This window comes from Erinaceus europaeus, chromosome 10, assembly GCF_950295315.1.
Source record: "Erinaceus europaeus chromosome 10, mEriEur2.1, whole genome shotgun sequence".
Classification (NCBI taxonomy): Eukaryota; Metazoa; Chordata; class Mammalia; order Eulipotyphla; family Erinaceidae; genus Erinaceus; species Erinaceus europaeus.
Window position 1 is genome coordinate 37,119,011 of NC_080171.1, and position 21,010 is coordinate 37,140,020.

Genomic DNA, 21,010 nt, shown 5'->3' on the forward strand with positions numbered 1-21,010 from the left:
AGCTCTGTGAAGCCTATGAAGTTAAACCCCTGCTGGTGGAGGCCAGGCCTTGATCCCAGGTCCTTGCACAAGGTGTATGTTCTACCAGGTACCCCACCACCCAGTCCCAAGTTTTCCTCTTTTACTCAAAGTGAATAACAACCCTACATCTGGAATCATTAAAGTTACAATGTTCAACTTTTTGACTGTTAAAAGCCCTTATCTTTTCTATTTTCACTTTTATTAAGTACATTAGACAAACTTTGCAGAAAGACAAGGATCACATTATATATCCTTACTTTTTTTTTTTTTTTCTGTACTGGATCTTGAAATGTTAAATAAAAGCCTGTTTTTCTAGCACTGACACCAGAATAGAGTGTGAGTCAGTCCATGGAATGAGGTATTGGTCATATAAAATCAGTCAGTCCCTGAGCTGCCCCCAGCTCCCGATTCTCAGATGACTTTTATTCTCCCTGGTACATTATGTCACTTTTTCCCTTTCTGAATATGATGCATTAACTCATCACTAATATAACTCTTCTTTCCTGGGTCAAGGGAGACTTTATTCTGACATATTGGTTTGGAGAAGGAATGGGAACAATTATTTATTTAGAAGGATGACTCAAACTTTCATGTTTTCATTTATTTTTTCCACCACCCTCTCCAAAGTTCTGAAATGATGATCTGAGAAGACTATTGGGTTAAACAGACACATGTTATCTCTGCTCCGTGCTGTCAGTTGTATCTCTCCTCTTTCACTTACTCATTAAAAAATAACCCAGTACCAGTCTATACGGAGGAATTCAACAGAATGAAGAATATGTGTTGCACCTGGGAAAATAAGTCATGAAAATCAATGTACTAAGGACAATGATAATCTTATTCTCCAAAGTAACTAGAGAAATAAAGCATGGCAAGTCCAAATCATTAATATCTAATTCCATATGGCAGGTGATAATAGTGTATTATAATTTTTAAAGAACAAAAGATACAATCTTAACATCAATGCAGGGCTAGTAAAACCCCCCAAAATGGCTCATCCTACCAAGGCATCAGATATTTAAGGTATCTAGGATGACACTGCTCCCACAAGCATGTGTGTAAATCTAGCCCTAGTGCAAATTCTAAACACCCTGAGTGAACAGTAGGGGCCAGCAAGACAGCTCTTTTAAGAAGGTGCTTGTTTTATCATGCATTTCCCCCCCCCTTTTATTTTAGGAGAGCTGTCAGACAGAAAGAAGAAAGTTAGGAAAGTGGCTTTAATTCTAGGAGGAGGAGAGTATTTAATTCAGCTGGAATTTTCCCCTTTCTTTTGCATTTTTGTTAACACAGCTGCTCAGGATGAGATATGATTTCATTGTACTTACTGTAACTAGGTACAAAGCTAGAAATATGGGGAAGAGTTATCAAGACTGCTTCTTAATTTGTATAAATTTCTGACAGTGAGGGTAGAAAAGTTGGACAAGATCAAAAGAAGACTATTATTAAGGTGAAATATTTGGGGGAGATGAGCAGTCAGAGTAATAGGGACCAGGTAAATAATCTGAGAAATCAAAAGACACTATGAAGCTTTGTCTCCCAGGAAGTTAAGTAGAGGCATGATACTAAGCCTGGCCTTCTCTTCTTGGTAACAATGAACCCCATCATCCCCTCACCCCCCCCCTCAATCAGTGTACCTAGATCAGAACTACAAGAGGCTTCTGGGAACCTTACTGTTCTAAGAAGATTGAGGGCAACCCCTCAAGTTGAAAAGTAGAAAATTCTTTAGGTTCTGGACTACACTGATTTAGCAAGATATTCAGAAGATACTGTGAGAAGTACAATTTGAATCTGTCAACTAGAATACTAGCTGTGTCCCTCAGGCATTAAAGGAAGCAGTCTTTGTTCTCTGTTAGCATTTACTTTGCCAAAAGCCATGAGGGGAGATGAAAGCCAGACTTCAGCAGAAACCATGAGTCCTGAAGCAACATTTGAGCTTTAAATCATTCTCACACTGATTTCCAGCACCCAAGCTTGTCTTTCCAAGACCAGTTCCACACCCTTCTTTATCAGAATCAACTTAGAGAAAAGTAGGGACTAGAGATCACCTCCAGCTATGAGAATAAGATTCTACTGATCAAAGCTCATTTTCCTGATACAGACATCTTTCAATGCCCTCAGCTTTCCTTCCCCTTTGTCTTTCTACAGCTACACATCTTTCAAGACCTAACACAGATCAGGTCTCTTCCTTGCCTGGGAGGCAGATAGTCCTGAGCTCAGACTGTGACTTTTCTCACTTTCAAGCTTTAGGCAAGTTATTCACCCTTTTTGAGTCTAAGACACAGGCCCTTAGGACTAAACTCACAAAGTTACTCTGAGGATTAAATGACTAAATGTGTGTATGACATACATTTTGTAGTTGCCACAGTGTGTGGTATAGCTGAGGTGCCCACTAAAAATGATTATGTGTGTGACTCCCCAGTGATTCTAGCTAAGTACTCATCATATCTGTTGTTAAAGAAGAAATCTACAGGTCAGGAAGGATTTGAATCATTAAATAATTTAAAATAAAGGTCCGGTTATTTTTGTGTTGAGCAAGACTAGACTTCGTTTCTTTTTATTAGTGTTATCATTATTATTACAAAAATGTTAAAGCTACTATTTAATGCACACTTTTATTATTCTACTTAATCTTTTCAGCAGCTTTGCTGTAACTGTTTTGGTTATTTGTAGAAATTATCCCAAAACTTAGCACTTTAACACAGCAACTAATTCAATATACCTAATTCAATTACAAATTAAATATATTCATTTAATAAACTTCATGAATTTGTGGTCAAGTAATTTGAACAGGGCTCAGCAAGATAATTATTCTGCTCCACATGGCATTGACTGAGGTCACTTGGGGTATGCATCTGGTGGGTAGGCTAATCTGTAGAATTTAAGACCTCATTCACACCCTGCATATGCTGGGATGGCTGGAAGCATAAACGCTATTGGGAATGTGAATTGGAAATGCTGACATAAAGCTTCTCCAGCCTGGTAGTTTCAGCATACTTAGACTTTTTAAATGACAGATCGGGCTTCCCAGTAAGCCAGGAAGTAGAAACTGCCAGTCTTTCAAGGCCTGTGCCCAGAAATTAAGAGTGTCATGTCTGCCATATTCTATCAGCCCAAGCAGTCACAGAGCCCACTTAGATTCTAGTGGAGGGAACACAGACTTTATCTCTTGATGTTAAAGAATGTATAATCCTATTTAATCAGCTAATTGATATTGTTATCATTTTGAAAATATAGTCCAAGTTCCATAATAGTAAACTGATTTTCCCAAGATCATACCTAGTGTTGAAAGATAACTGATCCAGTCTGTGCAAATGTTAATCAATCAGTTGTTGATTGATTTTTTTCTCCATCCTGCTACCTCCCCCAAACACATACACACACCAGAAGAGTTGGAAATGAATGCTCATTCAAGTAGTTCTGTTACCTTCATCAAAGAGTGCCATGGGAATTGTAATGGCAATCAGTTTCCCCTCTGCAATTGGAAAGTCGGTTAATATATTGGCACTAATACAGCACCTCTTCCCATCACAGCCAGAATTGGCTGTTACTGTTATAGTTGGGTTATGGCCACTTCTCCATCCTTTACAAAATTTAAGTCTGTGATGTTCTCGTCAAGGGAAAAGATGATGGAGTTACAGTGGAGCAGTGATTAAATTTGCCCAGCAACAACCCGTAAATAACCTACACATTCCATTTGCCTGCTTTGATTTGGTCACTAACTTATACAAACGGCTGACTTCCAGTGGAAAAAGAGCCCAGAGCTTGGGCAGAGGATCACAATGCAGAGGAGAGGGGAGAAGGAAATCATAAAGGAGGCAGCTTGGTCTCAGACTTTTTTTTTTAATTTGCTTTTCCCCCCTTTTCTTGCCCTTGTTTTATTGTTGTTGTAGTTATTATTGTTGTTGTTGCCATTGATGGATAGGACAGAGAGAAATGGAGAGAGGAGGGGAAGACAGAGAGAGGAAGAAAAAGAGAAACACCTGCAGACCTGCTTCACCGCCTGTGAAGAGACTCCCCTGCAGATGGTGGTCTGGGGGCTCAAACTAGGATACTTACACCAGTCCTTGTGGTTTGCACCATCTGCACTTAGCCCACTGCACTACCGCCTGACCCCCAGTCTCAGACTTTTAATGACAAGACATAAGTAGACAGCCATATCAAGAACAATTTTAAATTGGCTTTACTTTCTCATGCCCTTTAAAAGTGTCTACTGAAAAGCTCATCCCTCCTCTGCCCACACTCGACCTGTGGCAGGTGGACTAGAATAGCTCACTTCTGTTCTGTTGGAATTTTATTGTAGAATCTAGTCTTTGTGTGGGCAAATGATTTCAGTGGAAAGGAGCAAGAATAGGAGGAGCCATTATTCCTGAATATCAAGATGGGTCTGATTATGAAGGTTCTTCTTACTTTTTGTTTTCTTATTGGGTTAGGGCCTCAAACTCTGTTCAAACTTAAAACACATTTGCACTTTTGCTCTAAATGCCACCAAATGGTTATTGGTTGATGAAACAGAGTGAGAGAACTGAAAAGAGCTAGACTGAGAAAAAGGAATGTATGTCATCCAAAATGCACTGACAGAGAATGCCTGCCAATTAGCACAGGTTTGACTCTTTTTGTAAAATAACAGCCATGAAAAAATGAAACAAGGACTTTATGAAATCCCTCCACCTGCAATCACAAATCAGCTTGATTTTTCAAGCTGTGTTGTCCCTTTTGGTTTGACGTTAATTCAAGGAAAGGACGTTTCAATAAATAGTAAGGCTTGTACAACCATCGCCACAGTCTAATGTTAGAACATTCCTTTCATCCCCCAAAAGGAGATCTTTTGTTCACCTGTAAATCACTCACCACACTCACACCTCCCTCTTCATGAATAACTAATTCACCTTGTTTCTCTGGGTATACTTTTTCAGGGATATATATTGTACAAGGGGCCTGGCAATGGTGCAACCTAGTAGAATACACGTTATGGTATACAAGGACTTGAGTTCAAGCTCCTGGTCCCCACCTGCAGGAAGTTTCATAAGAGCGAAGTGACAAAGTAGTGCTATCAGTCTCATTCTCTATATATTTTTCTCTATACTTCTTTCACACTCTACCTCCCCGTCCTCTCAATTTCTGTTTCAATCCAGAATAAATAAAGAAATAAACATAAAATCATTTAGTAATGATTCTTCATGTTTAGTCATATTATAGCATCTATTTGAATTTCATCTTTTGTTATTGCTGCTAACATTCCATTGTGTGGAGGTGCCACATTTTGCTTATCCTCTCACAAAAAAATGGACACAGTTGTCTCTACCGTGTAGCTATCATGAACATTGCTGCTATGAACATTATATGCAAATCATTTCAACTTTTATTTCTGGGGGGTGAGGTGGTGGCACACATAGAATGCAGCACAAGGACTTGTTCAAGGATCCTAGTTTAAGCACCCAGCTCTCCACCTGCAGGGAGGATGCTTCTCAAGTGGTGAAGCAGGTCTGCAGATGTTCATCTTTCTCCTTCTCTGTCTTTCTATCCTCTCTCAATTTCTCTCTGTCCTATCAAATAAAATTAAAAAAAGGCTTTCAAGAGCAGTGGATTCGTAGTACTGGCACCCAGCCCCAGCGATAACCCTAGAAGCAAAAAATAAAAATAAAAATAAAAGAATATAGATATCTTGGTAGACACCTAGGAGGAGAAATACTGAATGACATAGAAAATATTTGAATTTTGAAGTGATATTAGAGAGAAAGAGAGAGAGAGGGAATGAGAAACAGAGCATGAATCTGGCACATAAGGTACCAGGAACCAAATTTGGAACTTTATGCAGGTCAATCTAACATTTTATTCACAGAGCCAACTCCCAGGTCAATTCATTTTATGTGTGTGTGTGTGTGTGTGTGTGTGTGTGTGTGTGTGTGTGTGTGTGTGTACACATACATGAGAGACAGACAGATACATTGGGAGACTTGTGCCTGTATAATTCCACTGCTCTCTCTTATTTTTCTTAAATGTAAGACAGAGACAGAGGAAGAAAGAAACAGAGAAGAGAGACACTGCACAATTTGCTATGAATGGTGCTCCCATGCAGTATTAGGAGCTTGAAGCTGGGACCTCATGATAGCTAAGGTGTGAGCTATCCTGGGTGATAGGCACTCTCCTAACACATTTGACATTTTAAAAGAAACTGCCAGGTGGATAGAGACAGTTCAATGGCTGTACAAAAAATATTTCAGGGAGTTGGGCAGTAGCTCAGTGGGTTAAGCGCAGATTGTGCAAAGCGCAAGGACCAAGGACCAGCTTAAGGATCCCAGTTCGAGCACCCGGCTCCCCACCTGCAGGGGAGTCACTTCACAAGCAGTGAAGCAGGTCTGCAAGTATCTGTCTTTCTCTCCCCTTCTCTGTCTTCCCCTCCTCTCTCCATTTCTCTCTGTCCTATCCACAACAGTGACATCAATAACAACAATAATAACCACAACAATAAAAAATATCATGGCTGTGATTTCAAAGTCCTAGCTGCAATGACTATAGGCCTGAGTCAAGCAGTACTCTGGTCTCTTTCTTCCTGTTTCTTTCTCTATCTCATTATAATAAAACAAATAAAACACAGAAAGTGGTGGGTAACCAAAATATTTTCCAAAATGGCCACACCATTTGAATACCTTACAACATATGAGGGTTCAAATTCCTATACAAATCCCTCAAAAATTGTTATTCTTAAGACCAGGCATTAGCTTACTTGGTTGAGCACATGTTATCATGCACAAGGCCCCAGGTTCAAGACCCTAGTCCCCAGATGCAAAAGAGAAACTTTACAAATGTTAAAGCAGTGCTGCAGATTTCTCTTTCTCTCTTCCTTTCTATTCCCCCTCTCCTATCATTTTTTTTTTTCTATTTATCAAATAAACAGAATGGGGAAGGGAAAATATGTCCTTCTACTTTCAGGCACTGAGACCAAGTGATAATTCTGGCAGAAAATAAATAAGTAAAATTGTTATTCTCTAACTTTTTAATTGTAGCCACTCTCTTGTATGTGAATTAGTATCTCATTGCAATGTGAATATTCTTAGACTCCTCAGGTAAATACTTTAAACTTTAATGTTTAAAAATAGATGTATCTATTTATAACTTATTCACTTATTTGGGGGGGACCAGAATACTGCTTCATTTGAGTATATGGTGGTGCGGGGGAAGAAACTGAAACCTCTGGGATGTCAGGCATGAAAATCTGGCAAGCTACTATGATGTTATCTCCCCTATCCCTAGTATTCAGGTTTTAAAAATAAATACTGGGAGTTGGGCGGTAGGACAGTGAGTTAGGTGCACATGGCACAAAGCACAAGGACTAGCATAAAGATCCCGGTTCAAGCCCACAGCTCCCCATCTGCAGGGGGGTCGCTTCACAGGCAGTGAAGCAGGTCTGCAGGTGTCTATCTTTCTCTTCCCCTCTCTGTCTTCTCCTCCTCTCTCCAATTATCTCTGTCCTTTCCAACAACAACGACATCATTAACAAAAATAATAACTACAACAATAAAACAACAAGGGCAACAAAAAGGGAATAAATAAATAAAAATAAATAAAGTTTTATTTTTTGGAGAAAAACAAAGAGAAATCAAGAGCAAAGGGGAGGTAGAGAGAGAAGTAAAGTCATAATAATAATAGGAATAAGGCTTAATTTTCAAAACTATTAGAGATTCAAATTGCATCAGATGAATTCACATTAGTAGGATGGAAACACAATGAATTTTGGTGAACATGCATCAAGAAAATCAGTGAACAACATAATAGTATTATCAGAGGGAACACCTGCAGCACTGTTCACCACTCATGAAGCTTCCTTCCTCCTTGTAGGTAGGGACTAGGGGCTTGAACCCAGGTTCCTGTGCACTGTAATGTGTGTTCTCAACGGGTGCTCCACCACCTGGCCCAAATATTCACTTTTTAATGACACAATCTGTCTCTTCTAGGTTCTTAGAAACTCAAAACAAACTTTTCACTGATTTTTCTCTCGGCATTTGAGTTGTCTTGTTAAAGTTTCAATCATCTCAAAGACATATGCTTAAAGAAAGACAAAGATTGTGCTTGTGGTCCGGGAGGTGGCGCAGTGGATAAAGCGCTGGATTCTCAAGCATGAGGTCCTGAGTTCAAGCCCCGGCAGCACATGTACCAGAGTGATGCCTGGTTCTTTCTCTCCTCCTATCTTTCTCATCAATAAATAAATAAAATCTTTAAAAAAAAAAAAAAAAGATTGTGCTTCTGGTGTTATTGCAATTGACTTTTAAAAAAAGTTAGTTAACCAGTAAAAGCATGTCTTATGTATATGGGAGTTGTTGCAATATCTCCTACCACTTCCTCCTCGATATGCTTATGATTCCTTGTGTTATTTTCTTATATTCTGTAAAGCTGACATAGGTGAATTACATTCTGCCCATTCAGAGGGTAACTGATCAATGACTATGACTCACAGTCATTCAGAAAATATTTTAGTAGGAAATAGTAATATGCATTTACATATGGGCCCTAGAGCAGGTGGATAGAGGTAAATAGTTAATTTTAGCCACTTTATTTTTATGAGAATGGGAGCTACTCCCTTCCCTAATCCAACTTTCTAGCCCTTTTCTCCACTCTGACACCATTCTCTCAGACAATATTCTCATGCAACCTCAGGCTAGCTACCAGACTCAAGCAAAACTACTATAGCTGTATGCCCCCAGGAACATGCCTAAAATGGTTCTCCTAGCTTTCTTCTAGCCTAAAATCCTTAATCTCATCTGCTCTGATCCTACTTTTTGGTTCCTGTTCATTAACCATCTTGTCTCAACTTAGGTCATGGCACCTTCCAGACACCAGGCAGATTCTACCATGACTCCACCCTGACTTTTCTGGGCAGATGACCTCAGCAATGTGTCCTGACCTTTGAATCTCCAGAGCTCTGGTCCACTAGGGAAAGATAGAAACAGGCTGGGGGTATGGATTGACCTATCAATGCCCATGTTCAGCTAAGAAGCAGCAACAGAAGCCAGAACTCCTACCTTGTGCTCTCCATAAACAACACTGATCCATACTCCCAGCAGGGGGAGAAGTGATAGATAGGAGGCAGATAAAGGGCTCTGCACTCCAGCTGCATCAGCACCCAGAGAGAGAGAAGGAAAAGGATAGGGACATATAGAGGTAGTTATGATGGCATGAGTGGCTTAGAGGGAAAGAGAGGATTGAATCAGGAAAAGAAGGGGAAACTATTTATAAATGTGGACAGATAGTTGTAGAGAAGATGGTTGGCCCATGTCTAAAACTTTAGAGAAACTGTGTTGGATTGCCGTGGGGAGAGTGACGATTCAGAACTCTGGTGGTGGGAATGGTGTGGATTTAAACTCTTGTCGACATGTAATTCTGTAATATAAAAGTATAAAAAATAAAAAATTTAAAAAGAAAATATTTTAGTAGGAAGAAATGTTTGACGGTGATACTCAAAGGAAGTTTTCCAGTGAATTTAATTATTTTTAGCATGGCACTATTCATCTCTGGCTTATGGTGATGCTGGAGATTGAACCTTGAACCTTTGCTGCCTCACTCTTTTTGCATAACCATTACACTATCTCCCCATTCTCCAATGAATCTTAAATATGTATAATCACAAAATTGCATCATTAATTAGGAAACTGATGAAGGAAGAAAAGTCTCACAGCAATAATGGAAATAAGGAGGCTTAATTTTGAGGAGACAAGACAGAGACTCAGATCTCATCATGTAAATTCACATTAGTAGGATGGAAACAGACTATGATTTCAGTGAATATGCACCAAGGTAATCAGTGATCAACATAACGGTATTACCAGCAGTGCTTATCCATATACCAAACACTTCCATGTGCTTTGTCAATTAACACTGGTCAAAATAACAGTTTACCTAGAGTTAATGACTTTCCCATAATGCAATAATTACAGAACTAAAACTGAAAGCCCCAGGCAAACCAGGTAGACTTGTCAATCAATTTGTCATAGGGGATGGGTGGGGAGGGAAATAGAAAGCATAATGGTTATGCAGAGACTCTTATGCCTGAGGCTCCAAAGTCCCAGGTTCAATGCCCCATATCATCATAAGCCAGAGCTGAGCAGTACTCTGGTAAACAAAATAGAAAAAAAAAATGTCATCAAACATGGATCTCAATGAGGAAGACAGATAAGGATCTTGGTAGTCAGCTCTACATAAAGTTCTTCACCACACTCTTAGTAATTGGCTTAGCCTCAAGGAATGGCTTGGCTTCTCTGATACTGCTGCGGAAAGCCACCTCAAAGACCTTTTCCAGCTCAGATACTTTATGATCCTCTCTGCATGAGTACAGTAATAAATATAACTGTTTTCTTTTGCTGATTAATAATTCAAAGATAATGCAATCAAGAAAAGAAAGTAATCTGGTAGAAGTACGTGACATTCAAATTCATAAGTTTGCCACTGTGTTAATTAATAAGGTAACTGCCTATTGTACCCCATGATTATATCCACCTTTGATAACTCTATATGAGTGAAAAGCACTATGCCATGACAATATCAAGTGCAAACATTTTTTTGGCACTGGAGCTATTAAAAGAAATGAATCTTATGAGACTAAAGTTTTTCTCATCAGTTTCAAAACAAATTCTGACTCTAGTTTGAGAACTTAGCCATATACATTATCATAGTGCTTGACACCATTGCAGAAAACTGGCAAATATTTGTTGGACTCAAAGCAATATGTAAATCTGGTCTATTTAGCCATCTTTTCATTTTTAAAAAAATTCATGATAATAATTGAACCAAGTTTATAAACACTAAGTGGTAAAGTGTATATTTATTCCATAAATAATGTTGTAAACAAATATGCTCAATTAGTGTACCCTACTAATAAAAGGGGAGGAAACTGAGATTATAGACACTAGATCATGCTGCCATTCACCATAGACTCTGAAGTTTCATTTCATGAACCATAGCTGTATTTTGGCTCATAAAAAAAGCAATCATTGATCATATAGCTTCATCCATCTTAAATAATCACCCAGCTTAATTCCATCTAAACTTAGAAAGGCAGATGATGAAATTCAAATAGTCAGAAATAACAATAGGCAAAGGCAAAAGCAGTAAGCAAGCATACACATATACTATTACCACCCTACCACATACATGGAAGGCATTTGAAATCAATGCAAGATTGACTCTCTAATTTTATTGCAAGTGGCATTTATTTTATGAATACAGGATTTCTCAAACTTAGCACTACTGAAACTTTTGCCTGATGAATTTTTGTTGTGGGAGGTGCATTAGAGGGAGTCTAGCAGTAACTTGGATTCTACTCATCAGACTGTAGTAACAATCATTCCCAAACAAACAAAAAAAAATATCTCCAATCATTGCTAAGTAATATATAAGGGGGAAAAGTTGCCCTGACTGGGAATATTGATCTAATCTGGAGCAGCTAAACTATCTGTGAAAAGTATAATTAAGACATTGAGATATTTATAAAAGTTTCATTGCCATCATTGTTTACTAGCTTACACATTTATGTACAACAACTGTTCATGACATAATAATGCCACTTTTGCCCTTAAACAAAAATGAGATTTTTCTGCTCACCCCACCCCACCCCTTGGAAATAATTTTGTTTCTTTGATACTTGCTCTCTCTCATAGTTCAAATGCAGCTTTGTTTACCAAAGTCACATTTGGAAAGGCATCCATCTGTAACAAGCAGTCAGGCATTTTGGTAATGTTTGCTATTTCAAAAGGTTTAGCTTGTCAAATTTTAAAAACTTTTTCTGATATTGAAACTCTTCATCACATCCTGTGTTTTTGTTTCATTCATTCCAATGAAGCTCCTATCAACAAAGAAACACATGCCTTGTGACAAATAAAATATAGTTGTTTTCTGTTTTCAATGTGTACAATAAAATGTATTATGAGAAGCAAAGACTAGATAGTTTAAAGAGTTTCTCAAAAGCAATGAGAATTAGTGACAGCAACTATTCTTGAAATCATAAGGATTTCTTCTCCAAGAAATCATCTTTCATATGAATACTTGCTTGATGTTCATTTATCATTTACTCTAGATTTTCTAGTGCTGACCTAATGTTTTAAAAGTATATAGAAGAGGGGCCGAATGGTGGTACACCTGGTTGAATACACATGTTACAATGTGTAAGGATCCAGGTTCAAGCCCCTGGTCCCCATCTGCAGGAGGAAACCTTTGCAAGTGGTAAAGCACTGCTACAAGTGTCTTTCTGTCTCTCCCTCTCTACCTCCCCCTTCCCTCTAAATTTCTGGCTATCACCATGCAATAAATAAATTGAAGATAATAAAAACTAAAAGATATAGTGAGAGAATTAATGAAAGATTGCATGGGTACATGAATTAGGTTAAGTGAGGGACAAGGACAAGAGCTATGATAAATAGCTACAAAACACTGTAACACCATTTGTAAAGTACAAGAAAGGCTATATTTGTAATTGAATCTAATCCAACACAGTATAAAAATATCAAAATTTGGAATGCCATTCCACAGACCAGATAGATCTAGAGATATTTTAATTCTTTAGTCACAGTAAAATGGAAATTTGAAGACAGTAAAAGAAAGTGAGCAATCATGGTGCCTTTTTTTTTTTTTTTGGCTCTTCAGAAGTTCTATCTAAAGAGTTATCTATCACTCTTTGCCAGTACAGAAATTTGTCTAATATCCAAGTAAACCTGGAAACCTGGCTTACCCCTGTATGTGAACAAAGGGAGGACTATTTTAAAGATAAGCTTGCTGGGCATGAAAAGAAGATGCTTCAAAGTGAAGAGAATATTCTGAATCTTTTTATTACCTCCCCTGAGGGATGAGCTATAACTTCCTATCACAATATTATTACCTCACTGGGGACTTTGGAAAAAAAATTCTTTGTAAAATGGGAATTTCCAGGAAGTCTGGCAGTAATTCAGTGGCTTAAGCTCACCTGGCACAAAGCACAAGGACTGGCATAAGGATCCCCGTTTGAGCCCCTGGCTCCCCACCTGCAGGGGAGTCGCTTCACAGGCGGTGAAGCAGGTCTGCATGTGTCTATATTTCTCTCCCCCCTCTCTGTCTTCCCCTCCTCTCTCCATTTCTCTCTGTCCTATCCAATAACAACAACAATAACTACAACAATAAAAAAAAACAAGGGCAACAAAAGGGAATAATTAAATAAATGAATATTTTAAAGATGGGAATTTTCATAAATATGGCATGTTCTTTTCTTTTGTCTCATCATATATAATTTATCTTATTGGAAACAGGCCCACATCTTAGTGAACATGTTTAATACTAAATTTATTATTTTCACAATCTTAAGAAAAACAGAAAGCAGTATTATATAACATGGTAAAGTCAAAAGGCCTTCCGGGAAAACAGGTGCTCTATTTTCCTCAAATTTCCACTGCTATGTATGCACTACAGGCAGCTCCATGAGGTAAAAAAGAATAATACTTTGATATAAAACTATGTGTCAACAATGTTTCCATGTCTATCTTTTTCACTATTACTCAAGCAATTTGATAAAGGCATCATTATCCTCTGAGCAATGGTGGGTACCACACTGGATCAAAAGCCAATTAAATAAATGATTATGGTGCTTAAACCTATAGCATATAAAGTCTGAAGGATACATGCTTTAGATGGATGACAATAGAATTTTACTGAGAAAAGGGGGAATTGCAGCTTCTCAGAATTGCTAAAGATGCTTTTAAATATCAATAATCAAGCTTGGAAAGCACAACAGAGTTCATATTCAAAACTCAAAAATGTTAGAGAAGGAAAAATATATATCATAAATGAACTCATTTACCTTTCTCCCAACCTAACAGGAAGCATATGTTTAACCAGCTGGCAAGAAAGAAAAGAGATAGAGAGGTAAGAATAAATGTTGAGGTTGGTATTAAGAGCTCTCCACCAACTCCAAGCCCCCTTCATCTTACATGTAAAGAATGGCAGATTGAGAAAAACATCCAATGTGGATTTGGGGGATCCCAGAGCAGGGAAGTTATGTTATGATTATAGCATGGAGTCTTGCCACCTCTGATAGAATCTCAGAGATGTACATGGGGATAGGGACAATATAAAACACAGGTGCCTATTTGCTAATGACTAAATAAAGCATGCCAGTAGATAAAGTTGAAGGAAAGTTCTACACAGTTCTTCAGTTTCATTTTGATCTTAAATGCTGAATATAGGTGTCCAAAAGAAGTCACATGGTATGATTCCAATTGCAGAAATTATACAAAACGCAAAATGAATCTCAATTCATTTTAGACTTGAGAAGGAGTCACAGACAGAATTCTGGATAACTATTTATTAATCTCCTGTCTTTACACTGGTCAATGTTCAGTTTGTAAAAAATTGACAGGTTGTATATTCATGGTAGGTATATTTTCCAGTTTATATCATGTTGTAAAATACTTTACATTATGTTGCATATTCTACTACACTGTATTAATAGTTATATTTCAGGAAAAAATATAAAATTAAAATTTCAAAAACTAAATAAAACTAGTAGTAGGTAACAGATCTATTTTTATCATTTATTAATGCGGAAACAGAGTCTGCTTTTTCCTGAGATTTCCACAGCTTCCAAATAAAACTGTCAAGAGTTCTCCACAGCCAACCACATGAATATACAAAGGTTCTTGGAAGCAAAAATAGGTAGGAAATGTCAGAATACTCATACTGCACTTCCCACCTTCCCCTTTTACTGACGAAAAAAAAAAAATTGAGAACCCCAAACTGAAATTTCCTCCTTTCCATCTTAAATGCTCTGAAATCACAATCTTAAAAAAGCATCATTTCAAGAGAGAGACAGGCACACCAGCAGGTGCCATTTCTAATTCCTCACGGCTACCATCTGCATGGAGTGCTGAGGGATAAAGGCGGTGATGAGAGCATTCTTTCCACAATTTCATATTCATGGAATTTGTTGTTACTTAACTTTTCACAAATCATTAGACTGAAGTACCTCTCCATTTTTCCCCCAAATAGTGTCATTTGACCTGGTACCCAGCTTAATACAGCCTCTGCTTTTGAATAGATTTCCTCACAAGTGGCAATCTCTAATAGGGTCATGTTGAGAGGCAACCCTACTGCATGCTACCTATCGAACGTTAGTGTGATGAGGGTAATTTCAAATGGCATTCAATCAAAAAATCTGAAAGTTTTATTAGCAAGACTGGGAGCTTTCTTGTGTTCAGATGAGGCTCACTGCAGCTCAACTTCGACATTTTCAACTAAGATTTCAAAGGATGGGATTTTAAAAATTGTGCACGTACTCAATGGTCCACATTGCCTTACAGATCAAAGAGTTGGCTGTGTTTCTAAAATATTGAATGCAAATTCCTTTTATTCATCCGAATAGATCAGAAGACTGCTTGGCATTTAATCATCAATATAGGGAATCTCCAAATGTGTGAGGTAAATTACATACAAACCATGAAGATCAAAATTCATCTCTTCATGGAAACAACACTATCCTAGATTGCTGTTAAAAATAAGTTATTCACATTTAGGTGTTTTTTTCCTCCACACTTTTTTTTTTCAGGCTAGAAATTCTTGGTTCAGAAATGAGCCCCAGAAATTAATTGGGAGTAGGGATGGAATTGCTTGTTTTTTCCAGTATTTTGGCACATAAAGGAATTTCAGGTGGAGTTTTTGTCTAACAAGAAAATATGCTGAAATAAACAAACTTGAAGCTTTGGTTAAGGCTGGGAAGGACAACACCGTTTATTAGTCATCTGTGAGCACAAAAATACTTATCTAAAACCCAGTTACCTCTTTTCATGAAATTTACGACTCTTAACTTTTCTAGACAAAAATGATGCTATATTGGAAATAAGCCAGTCTTCTGGAATCAGGCATTTTATTCATAGGGATGCTCTGAGAAATATGTTATTCTGACCTAAGTGCGATAAAATGGTTATGGTATTAGAGTAGTCTATTTGTATCTTTATGATGCAAGTAATCAAGCCAGGCTGAGAATTCATACCACAACTCAAGATAATAGTACAGATTTTTCTTAATTGTCTTATTTCTACCATCTCTATAGAAAGGAATAAGAACAATTACAGGTACTCAACTCCTAGTATCATTTTAACTGCTATTTTGCTCCTACCATGATTTTATCACCCCTGAATGTCTATTAATCACTGAGTCTCTCTTGCTGTTAACTTATTCACAAACAGCTAAAGTACGAATCATCTGGACTCTAATTTTTCCCTTTGAATATACATACTTTTTTGTTTTCTAGTTCTCTTTAATCATCTACATTAATGGGGCTCATGATATATATTGAAAAAAATATATATATATCTTCAAAGTTCCAGCCCTGGCACCACATGGAAGATACTATGGCAAATGAGGCAGTTCTGGTGCTATGATTTCTCTCTACATCTGTCTACCTTAATGAAAAATGTGGCATTGAACAGTAGAATTATATAAGCATGGTGCCTGAATTATACATACAGTTAAATTACTGGGGGAAGGAAAGGAGAGATTTTTGCCTATTTTCCATAAACAAAATAAAAATATTTACTATAAACATTTGGGTACTTGCCTTTTTGTTTCATATTTTATGTAATATTAGGGAAATTATATACATTTTCAGTGCTTATAACTGAAATAATCATAAATATATTTGAGAGAATAAGTAATAGTATTAAAATTTCACAATCCATATTCTTTAGGAATCTTATGCCTATTAGCTATCACACCTTGGTATAAGCCATATCCATGAATCTTGTCACTCATTTGCCATCCAGGAAGCATATAGACACTAGAACAAAGAAACTACGAAAAGTAAGGGTAAGTAGTTGCTAAACAGATTTTCTTTCTCTTTGACCTATTCATTGTACTCCTCACACACAGAAAAATAATACTAAATAAGAAACTTGCCATTTTCATTTATAAGGGATTTATTCATTCTAAGTATTCTAATTAAGAGTTCTGATTTCTTTATTATTCCTAATTTACTTTTGCTTCTCCTAGAAAGCCCCAAATCATATAAAAATGAAAGATGAAGGAACAAAGGGAAGGGGGGAGGCAAATGAGAAGGGAGAAATGATCAGTATGAAAAGTCTCTAGCCCATAATATTTTGAGTCCTGGGAAAACCTTTCTCTACATCTACAATAGCCTTGTATTAGTTTATTTAGCTATCTTTTGCATTAATGAAATAGGAGTATATATCCTCAAACAACTGGACTGAGCTAGAGCTCATTTTCTAATGTGTGTGTTTTTAATTGAAAATTATTAGTAGTATCACTTGATTTACTTTTATTGTTCATAACTGAGGTCATGAAAAGCCTAGATTTGAACAGTTGGAAGTAACTGAAAAAAAAAAAACTTCATATTTTAAATTGCTTGCACTCTATTAAGCAAGTAGGATATTGTGGAACACTGAAGTCAGTCACTGATGTTTGTTTAATAGACCATTTTGTTTTATTGTTTATGCAGAACATTTTGAATTTCAAAGAGAAAAGATTTTCATAAATTACATTAAAATCTCTTTGTGGGGAAAGAAGTTCTGAAGCTGCCAATACAAATGTCTGACCCCAATAGCACAGCTATATACAAGATACTGGGTACTGTACAGCAAACCATAACAAAGGGACTTTTCAAAGTTAACCCAATTAACAAATAATGTGATGATAATATTAACTATTGATTGTCTTTTTGAACCCTAAGACAGCAGGAACCTCACATCTTCACTATAGAGCCCCTACTTCCCCCAGTCCTGGAACCCTTGGATAGGGCCCACTTTCCCGTATACATCTCCCAATCCAAACCAAATAATATTGCATCCGCCGATCACAACCTAACCAAAGCAACGATTGCCATCTCAACATGCTTCACCTCAGACTGTATCCAGAGACTTCACGTGTGGAATGACAACCCTTCAGCTTCATTACTCGGGTGAGACCTTTCCTTTAATAGTACACTCTAATTTCATCTCAGGTAGTTCACTTTCTAACAAAGTCCCATAACCTAGATATACACCAGTTTCTGTGAGAGAGAGCTTATGTGCACACGTATCCATAAACTACTGCAAAATATATACCTGAAAGCCGTAGTACACTAGAGTTTGCAGTGAGTACCTCCCTAACACTTCCTCTCCACTATTCCAAGCTTGGGATCCATGACTGCTCAACAAATTGTTTGGCTTCATATGTTAACTCTCTTTTCAATCACCAGGTTCCAGATGCCACCAGGATGCTGGCTAGGCTTCCCTGGATTGAAGACCCCACCAATGTGTCCTGGAGCTCAGCTTCCCCAGAGACACACCCTACTAGGGAAAGAGAGAGGCAGACTGGGGGTATGGACCGACCAGTCAACGCCCATGTTCAGCGGGGAAGCAAATACAGAAGCCAGACCTTCTACCTTCTGCAACCCTCAACGACCCTGGGTCCATGCTCCCAGAGGGATAGAGAATGGGAAAGCTACCATGGGAGGGAGTGGGTTATGGGGATTGGGTGGTGGCAATTGTGTGGAGTTGTACCCCTCCTACCTTATGCTTTTGTTCACTAATCCTTTCTTAAATAAAAAATTAAAAAAAAACAAAAAAAAAACAAATGTCTGACCTAGAGAGTAATATAAATTTGTCTTAAAGAATTTAGAATAAGTGTTGCTATCACTCCAATCACAATGATAATCTAGATTAAAATATCTTTTTAAAATGGGCTGTAAAATAACAAAGTCTAATTATTAACTTAATGGAAATTATGGTATCTATAATTTTCTATGTATATTATTGTAATGAAAATAAAAGAAGTCTGCTTAGGATCAAAAATCAGGTTTTCAAAATAGGTCATGAGTCAAAGAATAATAATCCCAAACTTAAATTGTAATATGTTCTTTATGTTCATGATTTCTCCTCAGTACAGAAAAAAATCAAATTCTGAAACATGCAAGATTCAGTGCTTTGACAAAATGGTGGTTTTGTAATGAAAAGATATCATGTGCCATTAATACTATCATGTAGAAGGAAATGATAACTCTTTTGTGTAGACCATAAGCCATTAATCCCTAGGATATACAGCCTTCTGTAGACTTCGCTTCCAAACAATAAAACTTCATACCCAAACACTTTAAATAACTGATTTGATAAGATATTGTCCCTCAGATTATACTTTTCAAAACATAAATACTTATAAATGCCCATTCACTGTTTACTTTTTTTCATTTTTACAATGATATATATAGTATTGCTTAATTGGGAGTTAATGGTTTACTATCCAGAGACCTAGGCATATTTATGTTTATAGTAGCACAGTTTGAATTAGCCAAGAGTTGGACATAACACAGATGCCCAGCAATAGATGAGTAGCTTAGGAAGCTGTTGCATATACTTTGCAGGTATTAAACATGAGGAGGTCATTTACTTTGTAAAACTGGAAAGCATCATGATGAGTGAGATAAATCAGAAAGAGAAGGGCCAATACCAAATGATCTTGCTCATGGGTTGCACAATCAGTTTAATTTGTTTTTTAGGTGACTTTGGCTTTCAAGATTTTAATTGTTTTAGAGATACAATTTATCACATATTCAAAATGTGTTACCCTACGAAGGCCCATGAAAGCACAGATATCCCTCCAGCAAAATCCACTGGACCACTTCCACTCTTTGGACCCACTAGCAACCCCCCACCTCACTTGCTATCCTCAGTTCTGTAGCAAAAGTCCAAAGATTTGTTTTCATTTGACTTTGCTTGTTCCCTTGCTTTGTTTCTTTTACCCCATCTAAGGAAAAATATTCAGTATTTCCCCATTAGACTTTTTATCAGCTCTTATAATATTGATTTAGTAGAAATGAATCCCTTGAACTGTTGTTGCTTGTCTGAAAAGGTCTTCATCATTCCTTCAATCCTTATTTGATAACCTAGCTGTGTAGCATATTCTTGGGTTGAAGAATATCACACTTTGAATATCCTGTTATTCACACTTTGAATATCCTGTTATTCACATTTTGAATATCCTATCATTGTTCCCAGTTTAATATTTTCATTTAGAAAGATAAGGAGAGACACCACAGCACAGCTGTTTTCCTCTGGTACCATAATAATTTGCATGTGCTGGGATTCAAACCCAGACCTTGTATGTGGGAAGTCCAATGTATTATCTGGTAAGCAATCTTTCTGGCCCTGGACTCTTTAACAGTGGATAAAGTGGGGAGTGGAGAGGGGGTAGGAGGAGGAGAAAACCAACTTGGATTATCTCTAGGATGAGATATTGGATTACTAAGTGGTTTTTTTCTACTAAAGGAATTCCTTTGAATTGGTAGCTAGTTGGTTATTTGCTTTCATGATATTCTAGAAAAAGATTAGACTTTACAGTAAAAGTGAATCTTTTTCCTTCATAAATGATATCTTCTTTTTATTTATTTATTTTATTTTTGAGAAACATGCAGAGAGAAAGAGAGAGAGACAGAGAGAAACACCAGAGCACTGCTCAGCTCTGGCTTATGGTGGTGCAGGGGATTGAACCTAGAACTTTGGAGCCTCAGGCATGAGAGTCTGTTTGCATAACAACTATGCTATCTCCCTCAACCCATAAATGATATCTTCTACTGAAATTCATACTCTCTATATGAATGGACTTCATAATCATTCATTAAGATTTCAATAATCTTCCTTAAGCCAGTTGCTTACAATGAATTACACTAAGTATGGCAGCAAGGTGACCTTGTTGTCTTTCTAAAGCTTCATATAAAACTTTAAATTACTTACAGATACATGTTGATTTCAGCAAATAAATAAATAAATAAATAAATAAAGGTTATTTCTCTGCTATATTCAAAGTCTATAACTATTAGTTTAAATATATGTTAAGGACTCAAGATAAAGACCCAAAGCACAAGATGCTAGAAATCTTCTTGGGATAAGACAGGAAACTACTGTTCATCAGGTCAAGAGAGCAAGACTTCTCTTTGGAAAAATAACTTGAGTTTGAAAATAAACACACATACACTGGGGTAACTGAAAAA